The sequence below is a fragment of the Lepidothrix coronata genome, unplaced genomic scaffold (assembly GCF_001604755.1).
Source record: "Lepidothrix coronata isolate B3197 unplaced genomic scaffold, Lepidothrix_coronata-1.0 Scaffold97, whole genome shotgun sequence".
Taxonomy (NCBI): Eukaryota; Metazoa; Chordata; class Aves; order Passeriformes; family Pipridae; genus Lepidothrix; species Lepidothrix coronata.
The window spans coordinates 652,162-670,889 of NW_016690277.1; the positions used below are offsets into that span (position 1 = coordinate 652,162).

Genomic DNA, 18,728 nt, shown 5'->3' on the forward strand with positions numbered 1-18,728 from the left:
TAATCAGGCCCTTAAAAGCTTTAAGAACCTTTAAAAGAACATAGCTCTTGTTTAACTTTCAGAAAAACATGCTCTATATGCCTAAAAGAATATAATTTCAAATGGTGACATTTTGCTTGATAAGGCTTAATTGTGCTTCATCAAAGCCAGGAATCATGGGGGTTTTTTTAAAGTAACCATCCTTTCCAAGGAATCATACATACATATTCTCAGGCCTTTCTTACATACTTCCTCACCCCTGCAACCATCAGTGATAGTTGACCATTGAAAGACAAAAGCCTTAAAAAAAAAGGTATTTCTATCACAGCAGGAAACAGACTGACCACATCCTGGTCTGTAGAGCACCTACATGCCTGACTGCAAACACAGGGGTAAGCATTTCAGGGCTTCAACTCACTGTAAGCACTCCCCCCCCCAAAAAAAAAAAAAAAAAAAGAAGCTAAATAACCTTTGCTTATGTGGTGGGAAAACAGTGAGATCCCTTCTCTGTAAAGACCAGAATTCGGGGGAGAGGGAGGAGGGAGGGGCCTCCACTCTTTATTTTTTTGTCTTTTTTTTTTTTTTTTTTTTATGTAAGTGCCTGCATCACTTTGCATATGATGGTTGCTTTGAGATTTGCATGACTGATATGTGACACAGTAACTGTATGTATAAGACAGTTCCTTCACTTTCCCATGTTACTAATTTGGGAGATTCAGTAAACAAACCATTCTTTTCATCACAGTTCCTGCAATCTGAAGAGAAATATATATATATATTTACATATATATATACATACACACACTTTTTTTTTTTAAACAACACAGAGATACACACCAGCAAAACAAGCATACAATGAAAGAACCACAGAGTGGCTTTTAATAGATCATATTGAGGATTCTGCCAAAAGCAGAATTTTACTCTAAATCAGTGAAAGAACATAAAAAGCTCAGGACAGCCAGATAAATGTATACTTTTAGTGCCCTAAATCCTCCCCTGTAAATCAAAACTAACTGATTGATTTGTGTACAAGTTTCATAGATTTCAACAGGTACAAGGACAATAGGGTCCTGTAGAAACAGGATCAATATTCAGAAACATGATTTACCAGGACACTGTTACATTTCTCTTTGAAGAAACAGAATGATTTCAAGGCATAGTGATTCACATAATTTCTATCCATTTAGAAACTTTTTCTTTTCTTTCCTGTATGTCCTGGATAAAGAAAAAGCTTGTTTTTATTTTCCTCTGTCACTGCTTCAGAGGATTAGGCAGAGGTACAATTCACCGTAATAAAGCTACCTGAATATAGGTAGATCTGTAAGTTTGGAATTGTTTTGTTTTTTTCCTCATTTCTTCCTTCTATGGAAATAACATACACACCATTTTATTTGCTTTAAAAAGGAGCATAGTTGGGTTTTATTTTTTGTTTGGTTTGGGGTTTTTTTCGACATGTTGGAGGCAGTAGGGGTGGCTGAGAGTCCTGGAGATGCAGTGAAAGGCAGTGGAGTGGCAAGACAAGAAGGAAAACAAGCAGCATAGTTATTTGCTTGCTCCCTCATGGAAACTTGTTGCCTGGAACATGTGGCTGGGCTGTGTTTAAATTTAATTTCTGCTGCATTTAAATGCCACCACAAACAGAGTAAATGCTGAAATATGACAGTCTAAACAGCTCAACAGCTTCAAAATTAAACCAGACTAAATTACTTTCAAATATTTTTGCGAGCAGGAAGAAAAAGAGATGTTGAGGTACTGTCCCAACATATTATCTTTATTACTGACCTGACTTACAGACAAAACTCTTGCTGATGGGCACATCCTAACCTAGGCTCTCCCTCAGAGCTCTGTATCGCTTTCCATCCCACCAGCCAACCCAACAGCAGGCTCCACCACCACCGGTTGCACAAGATCTGCCTCCAGCACCAGCAGACTCAGAGTGGACTGTTTACAGGCAGCGTGCTGAGGACTGGCAGGAGAGATGATGAGGTTGCTGTAATGAGCACATCATGTAGTGGCACATTTCAAAAAACAGGTCTAACCAGACAATGCACATAATAACCAAAATTAATGCTGTCCAACCAGCACTGGCTTCCCATTCAGTACCTGACCCACTTCAAGATTATTGGAATAATACTGAAGTTCTTAACAAAGTCAAGCCTCAGTTCAAGTGCAAACTCACATCTCTAATGTGTCTTTGACAGCGATCTTGCACAACGTGACTGCAAAAGACACAAGCAATGGCCTGTAATTCACCTGCACTGCAGCTTCTCTTATGGCAGCAACTGCTGTAAGAACTGTATCATCAGCTTCTTTCACACCCTGCCTTGGTCTCTGTCAAACAGGGACTCGAGCAGTACACTGTAGCTGTATGAATACCTGTGACCTCACTACACTGTGACAGCTACAACAGGGGAGGCTCTCACACCAAGAACAGACAGACTCAGGTTACAGCCCTATTTTCTAGCTGTGAAACCACTGCTTCACTGTCAAGTAGAGAGTTTAAAGAGGTTTCAGTAGTGTGACAGGAGATCTGGCTGGAACAAACCTTTTGTTTAAGGGTCACATTAGAAAAAAAAAATCATGGTACAGTAGTTGTAACCAACAGTGAAAGCTGCAGTGGTGTGGTTAGACAAATCGTTCAGGTTCAGAAGTTTTTTTATCGCATCACAACAACCTGCTCTTAGAGGTGAACACGTGGGTTCATATTGTGTCAGAAGACAGCCTCAAAGAGCCAGATGCTTCGAAACACTCAAGGCAAATTGTCAGGGGAAAAAAAAAACAAAAATAGTTTCTGTCACAAATCACGGAAGAAAATATTGTGCACCGACCCAAGTAAAAGCTAAAACGCTGCACCAGTACCATCATATTACACCAACATCTACCAAAAGGTTAGTGTTCTTTGGCAACCCAAAAGGTTAGGGGTGACCTGGTCTTGGTGCTTTACAGCACCCACATGGGAAAGTGGTTTGTAAGAGTGCTGCCATTTAATCAAGTAGGAAAAGACAGCCCAACAAATTGGTTGGAAACTGAAGCAAGATCAAAAACAATGCAACACCAAAGATAATTATTCCTTACAACTATTTATCTACATATGTGACAGATCCTTCATTATTTAACCTGTCAAATGAAGCTTAGTAACTTGCAAAATACCAAGTCAGAGTCCAAATGGGGTGAGTTTATTCAGGACTAGCCAGTAATGCCATGTTCTTCCAGAAGCTCTGGATTTACTGAGGCACTCACTTCAGTAGCAGTACCATCAGCAGCTCTTGGCACCATCTGCAGATGTGGGTGGGTAATGTAGCCTTTTGGGAGCATTCACCTGCTGCTTTGCTGTGGCACACACAGTGCTGGTGGAGAATGTCTGAGACAGCTGACAAATTTTTATTCTTATGAGATCTAGTGTCTAACTACCAATTCAGTTTCTGTGGGACTGGAGGAAGTTGCTTTGATGATTGAGAGAGAAACACATTTCACATTTTTCATGGTTACACTCACCAGAGATTACTTTATTTGTGGCTGTTAGTGACTTTCACGCCTCAGCTATTTTGACTCTTCCTGTTTGCTAAGTGACAGGGAATTGCTTGCCTTGCATACTTAAAACACATGATGTTTTGGCCTTTTCACATCCAAGTAAAAACTCTAGGTTTCCCACACGGGAGTTTTTTTCTTCTAGAATATATGCATTGTTTCAAAAATTACTTCTGCAGAGGACAAGCCTCTCGCCAGATGTAGTTTGCATCCCTTCCAGGTCCTTCACACTGCCATAGGAAGCCTTGTGCAGCAAAGTGACTGATCTTCAGTCTCGGGTCAGGTATTTAGTGGAGAAGCAGCTGTGCCAGTTATAGATGTGACCAACATCCAGGCGTCTGTCATCGCTCCACAGCAGCTGTACAGTCAGCCCCGTGGCAGAGTATAAAGGGCTGTATAAAAAAATTGGTGCTTAAATTCCAGTGGAATGTCAGGTGGGTAAACTCACATCACTCCTACCAGCACTTACTAACCTGCTGCCTCTGCACTGAAACACATGATGAGTGCCCAGATGATTTGTTCTGACATCTAAGCTGTACCAGGAAAAGGGTAATTTCCAGTTTATGGCTGGGAATGGACATTTTCAAGTGCCACAAAGCCATTTCTACAATGACCATGTGACTGTAGCCTCAGAAAACAGTCATTATTTTACAGACAGCTGGTAAACATCCTCTTCCAGACCTGGTTCTGCAGGCTAAAGATGCCAGGCATCTGGATGGACATTCCCAGAAACCAAAGCTCTCCCTGTAGCTCACTAAATTGGAATTGTTCTACTGTTTTCCTAATCCGCCTGAGACAAAGCATACTGGTTAGTGCAAGCCTGCCTTTGTCAGCTGTTTGATCTGACCCAGCAGAACTCGCCTGAAACATAGTGTGCATTTATTCTCTGGATACACCTTTTTGGCAGAGTTGTGCATGTGGTAACTCCTGGCTATGGTGAAAATGCAAAACCAGAGGTAGAGAGAGCAAGACTTTCAGCAGGAAAAGGGGTTTGCAAAATGGTAATGGCACATGACTACCAAGTAGTCAAGCAAGTTGCATAGTACAAATGCCCATCTTTTTAGTTCTGCTTAAAAAATGTGAAACATCCATGAAAAACACAACTGTCCTTCAGCCTTTAAACAGCTGTCAACTCACAAGGTTGAGTTCAATGCAAAAAGTGATGTTTTAACAGATTTTATACCAGGATAATAAATTCAGACAAGATGCCTCTTTACACCATGAGATTATTGCTACTATCTTTACTACCCTGTTATCTAAGAGCCAACAAAGAGTACTTATATGTGGCACTAGACAACACAAAAAAATAAATAAAAAGGCTTGCAAATGATGCAGGTAAGGCAGGTTATGGGGAAGGTGTGGTGGGAAGGAAGGTGTGTTTTCAGGAATGGGATTATGGTTCTTGGACTTTCAGTCTGAAAGGAGACCTAAAGCAAATGAGGGAAAAACCCAAAAAGATCACATGCCAGATATCTTGAACCTGGTGTGAACATCCATGAGAACTCCTATGTATGCATATATCTCTGGGAGTCCAGTGTGCTTGGCAAAGCAGGCCCACATGTGCTGAGCTTGGCTTTTTAAACAGTCATGACAAGGATGCAAGGTAAAAGCAAACTGTTGATGCCAATGAGTTATTTTTTTGACCTTCAGGAAATACCTAAATAAAGAATGTCCTTGGTGAGAGGATAATAATTGGTAGCACAGACCCACTCCCATGAAATGGCTACAGTTTCTCAAGACATTAAAAGACAAAATGCAGAAAAAAACATGGATGAAGAGCTACATACACTAGAATAAAAATCTTTATGCAAGACTATTTTTCAAGGATGGATGGATCAGATGTATGGCAAAATCTTCCTAATGTGAATGCAGTGTATTAGGAGAAGTTCATTGTTACAGATATACTTTACACAAGCCTGCTGTGCTGATAAAAACAAAACCAAAAACAAAACCAAAAAACAACTGAGAAAACAGTGACACCTTTTCCAGGCGATACTCATGTTGGCAATCACATTCCTTAGTGTCTCTCTCTGACCCAGATTCTTTCTAGGGATTGAAATCAGCTGTGGCCAGATCTTAAGGTTTATTTGGCTCCAGCTTCATGGCTAGAAGATGTTTTATTCATGTCATTACTAAAATCACTACTTCCATTTAAAATGCTGTCAGACAGCCTGCAGATTCTGCCCATATAGCACAAACAAAGCAATATTCCTCAAATGAGCTGCATTGCACATAGCACTCTTGAAAATCAATTTTTATTGCACATACCATTGATATTTCTTAATTTGAGCAAACAGAAAGTTCAATACCACCATAAAAAAAAATCTGAATCTGTAAAACACTTCTGTTTCAATACAGAGAGAGAATACTAGTAGTAATTTTAAGACAGGCAATAAGAATTATTTCTGGAATATAATTATCTTCTCTGTTCAATGGGATTCTTCCAATGTCTAGCTGTGAGTGGAGGAATAAAAGAAAAAAAATCCTACAAACTGCTCAACTATAATCTCACTCACCCACTTTTTTGGTTCTTTTAATTGAGAAATTATAACAACTAGGGATAGGTACATGTTATCATAAGAAACCTTTTGCATTCTGTAATATGGATTCAGTTATCTGCTTCATTATTTTCTATTGGTTTCATGAGTGTAGTATTAAAAAAACCAAAAAGGAGGTGAAAATACCAAACAAACAAGATATTCTGGCATTTTTCAAATTATACAATTGTAGTTTTTGGTCAATACTGCTTGAAATTTCCTTCCATTTTACTTTAAGGGCTATTATAAGGGACATTTCTGATGTCTCCAGTAGCAGGACAACTGTATGTTTGGGTTCACCTTAGCCAAAGACCTTCAAGAATTCCCCTCCTCAAAGACTTCCTACTTTTTAAATCAAGTAGGCATCTTAGCAGAACAGGAATTTAACAAACGTGTGCATTACTGAAGTGCATGTGGGATGACTGTGAACTGCAAAACCTTGTCTCCAGTACCAGATTGTTCAGGAAAATATAAATAAGTAAATTCTAGGGTTGTCCTGAGGTGTTTTAGAGATAACAGGAGCAACACTTGTGCTATTTTAGCCATTTTGTTGTTGAAATGCTATCACAGTTTAGCAACTCCTAGACATCAGGCAACAGTTCAGCAAACCTCTCTTAGTTTGCAGATTTCTTAAAACCAGGAATGCCAAAGAGTTTAAGTCAGCCAAATGGAAAGGTGTAAATCCTGTCCTCTTGTGTCCCCAGTGTCTCTTGCTGTTCTCAGGGCCTGGCAGAGGTGGAAGTTGACTGCTATTAGCAACTGTAAAGAGCAGGAAGCATAATGCCAGCTTCTAAATTAAACAAACAAAAATCCTTTTCTTGTTAGCTTTTAAAGACATGTATATTTCTTTCACACCTAGTGCTCAATACATGATCTTATTTAAGTGAGTAGTTGGAAAAGTACCAAAGACTTATACATACTACATTGGCAAAAAAACCCCTGCATTTCTGAATGCAGGATTTATGAAGACATCCCCCACTCCATCTCAGGGCCAGCTGGACTATTAGGAGTTGGGAAGATTTTTGACCAGAGTGGAAAGTCCGAAAAATCATTGCATAAGCCCCATCAATCAGCCCAATGCTGGGCCAGTGGCCATAGCAGAAACACGTCTAAAGAATTTTTTGATTAGTTAAAATGGTGAGTCATTAAATTGTAGATTTTCACTCAGGGAGAGTGGCATGTGTTTGGGGTTTTTTTGTTTTGTTTTGTTTTGGTTGGTTGGGTTTTTTTTTAAATTTAATTTTTATCTAATGCTGCTTTCACATTTCAGAACTACTCTGACTTCTAGGATTTATCCCAATTAACAGACATCCCTTATTCTAATACATCTGTTACTCTTAACATATTACAAACACTCTTTCACCATGGGTTAGAGAACACATATACAAATGCACTTCTGAAAGAGAGAGAAATGATTAAAAGTAACTTGTTTACTGGAGTTTTGTGTAATGGTGCATCATATACAGGAGCCGTGGTATTACACACACTTGGGTCCCAGTAAATACAGTGCCGGGCTGTTGAAAGAGTGACATGCAGTGCTTACTAACAAGAAAACATGTATAGTTGCCTATGAGAAGAAATGCTATGATATTCCAGAGTTGCTTTTTTTTCTACACTTTCCAGTTGTAAGAAAGCATCCAGAAAGAAGAGAGGTGCAACAAAGTCTGGCTCAGCATACCTTCTGCCGAACTCCTAAAAAACTCATGTGATCTGAAGAGGGCTAAATAGCTGAAAAAAACATGTGATGAAACAGGTGCAGTTCTTTCCATAGGGAACAACATTAATTTTCTAGTCACATGTTTCCAGAGCCCAAACCATTAACACTTTCTATCTCTCTCGTTGTGTCCTCTTCCACTTCTCTTTTTCCTAGATATTCATCACCAAAAAACCCCCAAGCAAGCCAGCCTTCCCTGCATAGAAAGCTGTACCACACCAATCAGTCCTGTACATAACTCTGCCAAGCTCTTTCCATGCATGTCAGCATTAGATTATAACATTATTTTTAGGATTTTTCCTTGTGATTGAAGCTCTTTGCACCAGCAGGGACTCCCTGCTCCTGGGCAAGCTGCTCCAGCCATCAAGGTCTGTGAAACTGCTGCAGCACTGAATGCAAACCAGAGCAAGGCAGGAGGCTCTCCTTGCTGCAAAGGTGCTACTGTGCCAGATGTCTTACTTTAAAAATATATATATGTGTGTATATACACCCCCCCACATACACATGTATGTATATATTTATTCTCAGTAGGGAGTTTTACTATGCTTACCAACAATACATAGCTTAAGAACTACCTCCTCATTCATACATATTAGTGAGACATACCTTGAGGAGGCCTTCTAAACTTGAAAGTTCAACATTTAATTAAAAATTAATATGCCTTTCAGGCCTACTTGCACATGAAATCCATTGGAGCCCAGTTGCTGCATGTGGTGAGGTGGTGCCAAGCTGGCTGTCAGACGCACACAGCGCTTGATCAGACTCAGCTGCTGACAGGAGCTTCATCCAAGGTCTTGTATCTGCAGTCATAAGGAAAAAAGATGTCTACTTTAGGTTGGGAGGAATTTAACCATTAGAGCAGGATTTTTACTCACAGTGTTTTCTTCTCAGGATTACACAGAGGATTTTGCTCTGCGTTTTAATGAAGACCTGTGGCAATGGCAGAAATTTTCATTCAAGGATTTCCCAGGCCTACGAGAATGACTTGGCTTGAAGGATTGTGTGTCCAAACACAGAGATTACCCAATACAATTTGTACTTTACTGGTGCTCATTAGTCCCAGTCCTATGAATCAAGACCTCTGTTGGGTAATCTTAATTATATTTTGGTGACATGCATGGATTCAAAAGATTCTTCAGGATTAATTTGAGTACAAAGTGGTACTGGATGGCTATTCAAGAGCTCTGCATCATTTTCCCTTTCTAAAAGATTGTGCAAGGAAAAATTTGCAACGTGCAAGAAGACACAGGAATTAAAGGAAAAATCCTTAACATTGGATGGATTTTCAGACAGTCATTCCATAAGCAGTACTTGTCAGAAGAGCCCAAAGATCAGGGAGCTTGCATGACAGCAGTGACCTTGCTACTCGGGGCCAGTCACTGTTTTGGCATCAGAATATTCCACTGCTATTTCCCCAAAGCATGGGAACCAAGGCATATAGCTGAGGATGTTAGCCAACATTAGAAAAACAGCCTCAAAAGATATAAATATTTCTTATTCAATTAAAAATTCTCTCACTTTAGGCATGGAAGCAGGCAATGATATCTTCTCTTTGATCCCATCGAAGAGATCACTCTTTCATGTGAGAAAAGAGGTGTTGCCTGAGAACCCCAGCAAGCTCCACTCATAAAACTGCACTAGAAATTTTGGTAGCTGGATGTTGCCAAAGGGCAAAACAAGGAATGAAGCTGTTGGCTTATGGGCAGCAAATGGAAGTCTGGTAAGTGGCGGAAGCCCATGTAAGTCAGAGTCTGTCATCTCAATGACCAATCCTTTGAATGACTTGTCATTATAGATTTGGGTTGGCTTTACCTGTGATGTTCCTTCTTGCATCTCTGCTTTCATCTGTGGTTCAGATTATAGTAACTAGCCCATACACGTTACTGGACAGCAGGATTATTGTTGGTTTTGATGTATTACACCATCAGGCAAGCTGTTGGGACAGAACAGCTGTACAAGTTGGGGCTAGCCTCCTCCCCATTAGCTGCTTGGTCGTTCTGCTTCTCAGTTAGAAACTCATATCTCTCCAGCTTTGCATTTGTACTTGCTTATTTCAGCTAACAAAAGAGCACAGATCTGACGGTCAGCAGCTCTGGAGTTACATTCTGATCATCTCCTCTATTCCCCATTGAACTGCTCTTCTGTTTTCCCTTCGGAAAATGTGGACACCGCTGTTCACCTGCATTACAAGTACCACTTGTGCAGGGCTTTGAAGAGAGGTTACAGCATACTCTGGTAACTGATGCTGACTTTATACAGTGTCCAGGCCCATCAAGCAAAATAAATTAATATTTTAAAACTAACTCACAAATTAGTTTTAATCTGTTTTTCACAAACACTGCCACTGACAAAGTACCATTAGGATGCCTGGTCCTTTTGGCTCCTCACCAGCCTGGCAGTCTTTCCTATCAGCTCACACCCACTGCATGCTGTGATGACCCTGCTGTGCAGCACAGATTTTCCAGTCAAGGCTCACTTAGAGCTGGTTTGTGTGCATTGCAGTGCTTCGGAAACACGCAACTTTACTTTTCCCACTCTGTTAGAGTAGGGAAAAGAAGGGAGAAAAGAAAGGAAGAAACTAGCCAAGCAGCAAGAAAGGAGGTGAGCAAAGCCCCAGCAAGCTCCTTGAGGGGCTGCAGGCACTGCTGTGCATCAGCAGGGAGGACAAAGTGCTCCAGCAGCAGTGTGATCCTGCACGCTTTGGAATGGTTCCATCCACACAAACAAATTGCAGGGTACTTGCTGGTCACACAGACAAAATGCAGGGTGCTGCTGAATCCATGTTATTCCATGCAGCCAGAGGTAGCATTGCACTTCTGAGCTGTAGTTCCTATTGCAGTGCAGCTCCTGTTTTACACATGCAGGTACACATCATCCCACTTCATTAATTCCACAGCCAGGTCCCACTGTAAGCCTTGTTTCCCCTGCCCCACTCCATGAAAGACCAGGATTTGGATTTCCCTGCTTTCAGCAGTGAATGCATCACTGATCATCCTGATCAGGAAAAAAGAGGAGCAAAGCTGGCATTCACACAGCACTAAGGTGTTAGCTGTACTTGCAAACCATTTTTTAAAAGGCCAATGATGTCCAGATTTGGGAAGCTTTCTGCTATGTCCATTGTGAGGACAATGCCAGTTTCTCAGTGTGTGACAAATCTACACTGGAGCATGGGGCACACACTAATTAACGGGTTCTGATCCTACTGGTGGCCTAGAGATGAGCTCAAGGGATTTATCCTGCTTCTTGGGCAGCTTTTACACTCTTTGTCAAGTTTATTGTAGCTACAACTAAACTGCTTCATTCATCTGGGGCAGAACTAGTTCAAGCAGACTAGCCAGGGGTGCAGATACACATTCTTATTCTAAACAAAACAGCCTTTCAACAAATAATTCATCGTAAAATAAGAGAGACATTTATTCTCTAGCCTTACTCAAAGATACACTATATAAAACCAGTTTTAATGAAACCAAGAGGTTCAAGTCAAGAAGGGAAAACACTGGTTTTGGCAAAAGAAGTTATCAGAGGAAAAATCAATCTCAAGGGAAATCAATCTCAAACAGATGTAGCTCCACGATTAAACATTAAAAACCTCAAAATCTCAATTTTAGTTTATCTAGTATTTATATCAGTGCAAAGCCAAGCACAAATCCAAAACCAGAATAAAGACTGCTACTGTCCCCGAATTAATCCATAAGAGCTATTAGATAGCCACAGCAGAGGTCAGAAAGGTGCAAAGCATTTTCAGTAGCTAGCCTGATCTAGTAAGAATTTTTTTTTTTTTTACTATTGGTATTTTACGGAAAGGTATTTTCTGTTCCTGAGGATTAGTGTAATCAGCCACAGAAGAAGTCAGACCAACAATTTAAACAGTGTGGTGAATCTTTTTAAACATCTAATGCTGACTGGTTTGGCTATATTGTTTTGAGCTGGGGGAGATGGGGAGGACTTTACTGAATTACAATATAATTTCACTCTATAGAAATACACAGTGAAATCAGAATACACAATAAACATCAGAAAGTGCATCCTCAGGTTTTCTTGGTAGCGTAGAGCTTGGCTCTTCTCTCTGCACACCACCTCAACACACTGGGCCTTTCAAGTTTGTTCATTGTGGACTGGATGGAAGGGAGTGGTTTAAGGCTGAAAGGAAAATTATGGAGATTTTGAGGTAATCCTCTGAAAGGATTTGCCAGGGTGACAGCCACTCCCCCATCACACGATGCAGCCACCCTCCAAGTACAAATGTCTGGCTAGTCAGGTGCTGGTTAGATCATCAGCAACACCTTCAGTTTCGAAAGGAGAGATCAAAAAGGAGATTGCAGTTGTAGGCAGAGACACAGGAAACACAGGGCTACCTCCAACTACCTCTTACTAATTGCTATCAGCTAGTCTGTATCTGAGTTTCTTATCCCAGCAGCTCACCCTATACCACAGACAGGTGGGTCACTTTATTCTCCAGTTAAGCCCTTACCCCTTGTACAGCCCATTACAAAAAATAAGGCTGCTCTAAAAGTCAAAAAGCACCTATCATCTTCCTCCCTCCTGATCACAGCGTTTCTCCCTGTGCAGGAGGAATAGGAACCTTCATCCCACTGTGCCTCTAAAGACCAACGGGCACACAATGGGCACAGAAGCAAGCATTTCGTGCCTTCAGTCTTCCTCTTCCTTTCTCTTCACTAGAATCTAAATTTCTTCCTTAGAACTCTCATTCTTTTAACTCATCAGTCGTCCTGCCTTAAACATGTATAAACTCCTGGTTAACAGCCCTTCTACTTGACAAATCAACAGTTTCCTTAGAGTTCCTTAGCTGCCTCTCTCAGCCCTTTGGAACTCTCTTGCACCACCATCACAGATTTCCACTTAAATTTTCCAGAGGAGTTTACTATTCCCTATTTAGGATTCCCTACTTACCTTCAAACTTTACTTCTCTTGCTTAAGCAAGGGAATTTTTTTTGTATACTTCCTCCTCTTCCCAAAGTGCATTGCTTTTGAAGCTCAGGTCCAGTTCTTCTTGGGGATCATGGGAGCTGTAGTCCTCTGAAAACTCAGACCTAAAGGTGTAGAAGAATTTGTCCCTAATGACAAAAAAGGATAATAAATTCACCTCTGCACAGAATGGATCCAAGTATTTTTTCAGTCAAAGTTATTACATGGGATATAGCTCACAGATTCAGCTGAAACGAGGAAAGCCAGAGTAAACGTGTTTGCTAATAATGGTGTGTGAAATCTAAGCATGCTGTATAATTAGAACTATTCCAAAATATTACTTGGAGGAGTAAAAGCAACAAGGAAGCTGAATGTTACGTCTGCAGCACCAAGAGAGCATCAGTGGTAGGTGGTTTGGTGGGAAAGAGTAGCCAAGGAGAAAGCTCACTGGAAGGCAGAGCTGTTTGATTGGAACAAGGCGGGATGTAATAGAGGCTGGGACATAAAGTAAAGTAAAACCATCAACATATTTAATAAGGTTTGCAATTTAACAGTTACAGGTCCTAATACTTGCAGCCACAGGAAACCTGGGTCCACCTCTTAAGCACAATCCCCCAGATATTTAATATAAAGTGATGGAGAATAGCTGGATTATCATTTCCAAAACTAAAGGAGCAACATCTCACAATACAAAATCCAAATAAAGCTAGAGACAGCATTTGCCATTTGTTACTTTGACATTATCAGGAATGTGCTGCTAAATTGCTTTGGGTTCTTGAACTGGGCCCTTGGAGTTTTCTGAGTTGCAGAGCAGATGGTAGGTGACATGAATATTATGGGAAAGGCCCTCTCTTTAAAGCACAGGGGAGGGAAGCTGCTGGGATGGAAGGGAAATACACCACAGACCCTCACATACAACCTTGTTTAACAGCTTGGCCCGCACAGGCCGGTACTGTGCTATTTCCTCATTTGACACAAACACGTTAACATTTGCAGTTACTTTTCCAAAGGAACAAGATGCCAGAAAGTGACCGAACAGCTCCATATGCTAATGTGTTCGAGCTACATGGCTCGGAGTACAATACAGATGCCATAGCATAGCACCAAAGATTGATGAGCCTTGGCTTTTACCCATTTTTGCATTATTCTTGACTGCATTCTTGTAGTCTCCTGGATAACTATGCCGTCTGTGAGCTGCAGCAGAAACGAGCCTGGCCCCAGGCAGTTGAGACAAATGATTCTTTGTAGCTCATGGCAATGATGTTAAAGCTGGAACAAATTTCATTAACTAGCAATCAGAGGGGGAAAATACAAGTAATGAGCAATTTTCTGTGTAGAAAGCAAAGATATTGGATGCTAGCTCTTGAAAATAAGTAGCAATACACAGGCAAGCTGAAGAAAATACCCAGAGGAACATGCACCAAGACTTTAACCAGAAAGTTTCATGCGAATGTACCTCCTGCACCAGTTTCTCATTTGCACGAGACATATTTTCACGGCTGCAGCCCTGACTCCCCCCAGCTTGGAGGAGTGCCTGGGAAGGGAAGCATCAGGGTGGATCACACAATGGGAGAGCAGAGCTCCATGGCAGCACACGTGGAAAGGCGAGGGAGAGGGAATGATGCCAAAGACTATCCAGCTCTCAGAGCAAATCCTTCATTTCTTCAGTTCCATCCCCATCAGTGTGCTGTAAATAGGTTTTGGACCTGAGCTGGTGACTTTTCCCATCAGTTTGGCAAAAATGATTTAAATATTATTGACCTGGCCTCCCATCTCCAGCTCAGCTTAACAGATAAGCAGAAGAGCTGGGATTTTGAAAGCTTTCTTGAGGGTAAAGTCTATACTAGCACAGTTTCACTGCTGTTTAGTCTACGTTAATGTTATTTAAATTTTGCCCAGGGTCTTTAATAAGAGTTCAAATGTAACTGTTGGGGGTTTTAAATATGTGTTTTGAAAATTGGAGCCATCCAAAATATGCAGGGCAGAACATCTCCTGTGTTTATTTTTATTCCTAATCTAGGCTCTGCATCAGCTGTCTTCATGGTTTGGTAGCGTGAAGTACTGGAAGCCTACCAATACATATATATATATATAAAACTTCCTTTTTGGTTCCCATTGGTGGAAGGACAGATTCTTTTTCCCTTTGAGTCTCTAAAAAGTCACTGTGCAGGCTAATTCAAGACAAATGTGAACACATGATATCTGAACAACGGATGTAAGGCTCCGTTTGAAGGAAGTATGCTGAAAAGGCCTGCGTCCTTAGGGGTCTTCTGTAGGAGAGAGTGCTGGCAACCACTTGGAGAAAGGATTCTGTTACTGCTGTGGTATTTTGGGCACCAGACTGCAATGTTTAGAATGTGCTCTGCTCAGACGGTTATGGGAGCAGCCCCTCCACCATGGCAACTAACATATGGCTTTGCGTTGTTGATAATGATCACACGACGGAGAGACACAGAAGAAAAAGGAGGATGGCCTTGCATAGACAGACCATGACGGTCTGTGACTGCATTCTCTAAGGCTGTAACCAGAAGCTATAAATTGCTATATTGAATATTTTCACTTCTCATCTAATTGAAAAAGCAGTGTATACAGTTTTGCAGATGGCCCATTTATTTTGCTGAACTACCCAGAGCTCAAGGATGCTGTTTAGAACTGGGTACAAGCACAACAAAAGGCCAGGGGAAATGGGATCTTGATATAATTAATTGTCAGGTATGAATGAGTATCTTTTTTTGCAAGGCCACAGCACTACATTTCCAAATTAATGAATCTTTTGCCACAAAGGCAGAAAAAATATAAGGCACACTTGCTCACAAACTGCCAGGAAGTTTGCAGAATTTTACAGCAGCACAGTCCTTAGCCTGCTGTTTGGACATCCCTCCTCAGCACTGGACGCTGAGTGGGTTATGGGAGGAAGGATAGGCTATGTGCAGGTGAAGCCCATGGAGGACTTTTCAGCCATACTACACATGAAGGCATCATGTGCCCTCACAAGAGGAGAGGGACCAGGGGAATTCCAGCACGCAGTTCTCTCTGAACCTATTCCCATCCACCCCATATGCCTTGGGAAGCAAGAAACCCTCTGAAACTAAAGCCATCCTGCTCCAACCTCTCCTTTACATACCCAAATATACCAGCTCTGCTGCAGCAGGTGGCAATTTGTGTCAATGCCAGATGACTGCAACAAGGTCCAGTATAGTCTGGGACATCTGAATGCACTGCACTAAGGGAGACCACGAACACCATCACCAGAGCACAGCAACAGACTGAAAGGGGAGTATTGTTGTCTTCATTTTACACAGAGTGGCCTGAGATACAGGAACATGTTGGGTTTTCTGTCTTTGGTTAAAGACTGGTAATTATACACAGAGATAGCTGCTGATCTCAAAATTCTAGGAAGTATTCCATTGTGCCAAAGGAATAAAGAATTTTTAAAGAGTTACACCAGAAGTGTATTATGATTTTTTTTCTCTCTTACTTTCTGTTCTTTTACTTGGAAGACTTCTGTTACCCACCTAGAGATGACAGAGGTAGCCAAGGGCACATGAAGGACCATAGACTATGAAGAGTGAGCAGCCTCATGATGCACACTAACAATCCTTGCTCAAAGATTCATTATCCAAATTTCTCTCATAATGACAAACAGACCTGAAAAGACAATTCACTAACCAAAGAAGGGCAAAACCAATAATAAATTGAATTCCAGTATGAATTACCTTATGCAATATAGATATAGCTTACAGGTACTATTGTACATTTTGGATAGCTTACCTGAATTTCATCTCCAAACCTTTTTGATAGCGGCTAATCTTTGTTATTAAAATCACTGGATTGCTTATTTAGGTGTGATGCATACAATAAGAAAAAGAAAAGTACTAGAAAAATACTAAAGTACTAGAAGAGAAGACAGTAAAGTTCTTACTGTAATTGCAAATCCCTCCAGTGACTCATATTTTATAAACTTGAAAATTACTTTTATTTATGTATAATAGAAATTAATTTATACATCGAAGCCAATAAGCATACCCATAGGATTCTTAGATGATGTGGTGTTTATTCCCCTTGGGTACTGCCAGCCAGGTGAGCGATGGGGATGGGACTGTGGGTCCAGGACCACCTCTTGCTCTGCAGCAGATGTGGGTGCTCCTTAGAACCACTGTAGGGACAGAAAAACAGGAGACAGGTCATCTGTTGTGCTGGCCAATGCTAGCTCCAACAGGTGTGTGTTTAAATAAATATTTGATACTGTCCAGGAAATACAGAAGGATTTGTGTATATGTTTCTGTGATAAACTAGTCCTCTACACACAGCTGTAGGAATACAGCAGGGCACAGACTTTTGTTAGTTCTCAGCCCCTGGGCCTGGCTGCAACCAGGCTTTGGCTAAAGAGACAGCTTTTGAGAAGAGGTTTATTATCACTGAGGTCACAGGAAAGTCACCAATGTGTGTGGGACAGAAAGGGTGGGGGGAGTATAGCAGAGGCTGTGGGATGGCAGGGACAGCACAGGCCTGGTGGAAGGGCTGTGATCACTAAAAAAGCAGCACCCGTGCCTGGTGTAGGACTTAGACCCAGGTTTTTGATGTCCCTGCTGAACATGTACAGCACTGGAGGACTGAGCAACCACAGGCAGAGCCAGGAGTACAGTGCCTTGGAATCTCCACACCAAAAGAAACACCCTCCCTGCCAGACTGGCACAGAGCCCTAGCTCAGTACACAGTCCCCTGTAGTGTCCCACAGCCCCTGCACCAAACAGCAGACGAGGTGGGTGACACAGGGCTTCCACCACTCACAGGGCTGCCTGTCCCAGTCTGGCTGACAGAGGACAGAAGCTCATCTTTATCAAGGGGAGAGGGTTTTCCCCCAAATAGTTGTCCTTTCAGGACCCACTCTCAAAAGTGACCTACAAACAATTCTTCCAAAAATAAACCTAGGAAATGAGGTAACTCTGCCAAGCACTAAACCCCATGAATTCATTGCACCTAACACCAATCACTGTGTTCCTGTTAACACCCCTGCTGCTGTCCTTTCCTCTTGGACAGGCTGGGTAGCTGCAGACACAGCCTGGATGATGGCAGTCACATGCAGGGAGCTTCATGTCCTGCTTCTTGTCAGGCCTGTGGTAGCAACTAGCAACGCAAGGCTGAGTTGAATGGAAGATTCTGCTTCTTCCTACAAGCCTCCTGTCCTTGGGCAGCGGTGCCTATTGCCTCCCCCATTAGCAGTCCTAAGAAAGCCTTGGCAAGAAACCTTCTCTGCTCCTGTCACTCTCCCGGCTCTTTGCCCCAGCGGGGTCTCGGGAGATGGGGACCAGGTGATCCAGCCGGGTCTGGTGGCACCACATCCTGGCAGGTCGCGCTGCATCCTCCAGCAGCGGGAACCGGGATGGGGGGACAGCCGTGACCTGCCGTCGTGCCGGCGATGCCACGGCACCGGGATGCTTCTTGGCTGCGCTCAGAATTCCTGACACACCGGCAGCTGCGGAAACCGCGCGTTTTCTGCGGGAAAACAGCCAGACCCGTGGGGGGCGCGGGGGGCACCCAGCACCGCACCAACCGGGGCCGCTCCGAGCGCCGGCGGCGCGTCTGTGCCCGCGGCCACCGGGTGTCACCGCCCCGGTGAGCGCGGCGGGGCCGGGCCTGGCCGGGCCACCCCCCCGGGCCGGCAGCGGCGGCGAGAAGGGACCGGCGGCGGAGGGGCCGCGGCGGCGAAAGGATGGTGAGCGGGGCCGGGGGGCGGCGGGCGAGCCGGGGCGGACAGACAGCGCCTGCCGGGGACAGACAGACAGACGGGCAGCTCCTGTTGGGGACCGACAGCTCCAGCCGGGGATAGACAAGACAGTCAGACAGGCAGGTGATGCCGGGAACGGAAAGAAAGACAGACAGGCAGCTCCTGCCGCGGACGGACGGATAGACAGACAGACAATCTCTGTCCGTCGCTGCCGCTGGCTGAGCGCCTGCTGCCGCGGGCAGGATGCTGCTGACCAGCGGACTTCGGGGGATTCGGAGCACATCACCCTTGGGCTGCTGCTGCGCTGACAGGGCTA

The 18,728-nt window shown here is 42.8% G+C and overlaps 1 long non-coding RNA gene across 1 annotated transcript; it reads right to left on the minus strand.

Annotated features, from left to right (window-relative positions):
* Nucleotides 1-8,423: 8,423 nt before the first annotated feature.
* LOC108500977 lies at nucleotides 8,424-17,993 on the minus strand. Its single transcript, XR_001876106.1, has 4 exons — nucleotides 17,933-17,993; nucleotides 16,711-16,840; nucleotides 12,670-12,833; nucleotides 8,424-8,558 (listed from the first exon to the last, which is right to left on the minus strand). It is a non-coding gene; the product is annotated as an uncharacterized LOC108500977 (long non-coding RNA).
* Nucleotides 17,994-18,728: the final 735 nt, after the last annotated feature.